The sequence below is a fragment of the Rana temporaria genome, chromosome 9 (assembly GCF_905171775.1).
Source record: "Rana temporaria chromosome 9, aRanTem1.1, whole genome shotgun sequence".
Taxonomy (NCBI): domain Eukaryota; kingdom Metazoa; phylum Chordata; class Amphibia; order Anura; family Ranidae; genus Rana; species Rana temporaria.
The window spans coordinates 102,596,243-102,598,945 of NC_053497.1; positions in this window are offsets into that span (position 1 = coordinate 102,596,243).

Consider the following 2,703-nt stretch of genomic DNA (forward strand, 5'->3'; position numbering starts at 1 on the left):
AAAAAATGACGCAAACTCCACCCAGCAGACGCCAAAGTATTGCATCTGCGATCCGAAGGCGTACGAAACCGTACGCCTGTCGGATCTTACCCAGATGCCGTCGTATCTTGGTTTGAGGATTCAAACTAAAGATACGACGCAGGAAATTTGAAAGTACGCCGGTGTATCAGTAGCTACGTTGGCGTACTTGCTCTGTGAATCTGCCCCTATATTCCTAAAGGGATGGCTATTTTGTTATATGTTTTTTTTTTCTTTTCTCATGTAAAGCCCTATACAAGATATATATATATATATATATATATATATATATATATATATATATATATATATATATATATATACACACATACATAGAGACAGAACAAAAGACTTTACCAATTGTCAATTATACAGAGATTAGTGCTATAAAAATGCACCGATTACTATATAAATGTCACTGGCAGGGAAAGGGTTAACTGTGTTCCCTAGGTGTGTTCTAACTGTAGGGAGGATGGGAGTGACTAGGGGAAGAGAAAGATCATTGTATGAACACACAGTTAGTCTTCTTTCCCCTGAGAGAACCGGGATCTGCGTGTTTACACACATGGATCCCGGTTCTCGCTCTGTCACGAGCGATCGCGGTGCCCGACGTTCATTGCGCCCCCACCAGACACTCGCATCAGCTCAGTGTACACGTTGTGGGAGCGTGCCTCCGGCGGCACACGCCCCTAGTGGTTAAAAGGCGAAGCAACGTAAGGTAACGTCTTTTCACCCAGCCATGCCATTGTGCTGCAGTAATACTGCAAGTGGTTAATATTGAAATAAAAACAAATTAAAATACACTCACAAAATGAGACTTGTATAAAGCATTACACCCCTTTGATTGTGATATTTCGGTTAGTGTAGTCTTCCAACGCTGACTCGCAGTGTGGGCAGTATTGGCTGCAGCATAACACTCGTTCCCTAAGATGTCAAGCCGCTGAGCACAAAGCAAGGCTGGTGCACGCTCGCAGTCACGCGACAGGCCAGCTCCTTGCACGGCCCTGCGTGAGAGGGAAGGTAGTATAGTTGCTTTAAGAACGCATTTTGGAGGGGTGAGGCAATAGGATTTTGTACTCACCATAAAATCCTTTGCAAGAGAGAGAGGGAGCTGGCCACTGGATGTAGACTTTAGCTATGCAGTCTGCACATCGGTTGCTTCATTAAGTTTTCAGTCCTGCTTCTGAAACCGTAATCAAGCAGTTGGTCACCACAGCACAGCTAAAGTTTGCATCCAGTGTCAAGCAGGGATACTGTGGGGATGTGTTCTTGCACTCGTCACCACTTTCTGCTCTTGATGCATCTGAATAGAAAATACGTATTTGTTGTGTATTTTCTGTGTTTTTGGTACTTCCGGGTACCACGATTTCCACAGCACCGGACTATCTCACATGAGTTATTATTATTTTTCTTGTGTTACTATTATCCTCATCTAGCGCCAGTGATTCTTTTGTGTATTTGGATGCATCTGAATAGGTGACTACAAAGTGAGTTTATATAGAGCAGAATGAATTGTACACACAAACTTAGGCTCCGCCTGCTCAGCAGGAGATCAGTCCTCAGATCTCCGCTGAGCCGACGGATGACAAGCTCCTCTCTGCTCACTGAGCAGGGAGGGGCTTGGGCACCGCTGTCTCCTATGGAGCGATCTGATGAAAACGGACAGCATGTCAGTTTTCATCAGATCTTACCCGATCCGACTGGATGGATGGGGACGTGCCCCCCATACGTCTGTTTTTAGCGGATCGGATGTCAGCAGACATGTCTCCGCTGACATCCGACGCTTTATAGGAATGCATGGATTGGCCGTTCAGGTCCGCCGTCAAAACTCACAGGCGGACCCGAACGGTCCGTCCGTGTGAATGAGGCCTAACTGTTTCTAAGTTATTAATGGAGGCTAATGGTGCACTCACACTGCCCATGGCTGTACAGTGAGAGCCGAACTGCAGTGATGCAGGGCGGGCGGTGAGAGATGATGTCATCTCTCTGCTCCCCACCCACCAGCTCACTGACTGGCCAGTCTCTCCGCTCACTGTGGACTGGCCAGCCCCCTCACTCGATGTCTGCCCTGCACACTCACCTGGCGACCCCCAGTCACTCATCTGCCGACCTGCCCACAGCGCGCTCAGGCTCTCTCTCACCTGCCGGCTGCCGACCCCCGCTGACTGGCCCACCCGCTCATTAACCCGCACACTCGCCCTCCCGTCCACTCACTCATCTACTGACTTTCCTGCCAGTCATGAATTTCTCGAAGGGGGCAATTTCCCCGTTGCCCCTCCCGGATCCGCCCCTGGTACACACGGCCGGAAAAACTGCGATGGCGCATACACACGGTCGCAATTCCTGGCCAAAAGCTCTCATCGCAGTTTTCCCGTCGGTAATCCCAGCCATGTGTACGGGGCATTAGTGTCCAACCTCTTAACAAGCAGAGTACATACAGCCCAGTTTCATGTGACCCCCAATGAACGACTTTAAACTGGTTGGGCCTGGATCTTCTGTGACATGTGGGTCTGGAAAAAAAAGGAGGGTGAGAATGAACCTCAGGCTTGACCACTTTCCCCTAACTACGTCTAAATCCTTTGGTTGTTGGGTTCTAAAAATAATGAACACTGAAGAAATCCCCTTCAGGATTCTTTCCTGGCAGAGCTTATATATTTGGGACAAGAAATAATGAATACGGAGATC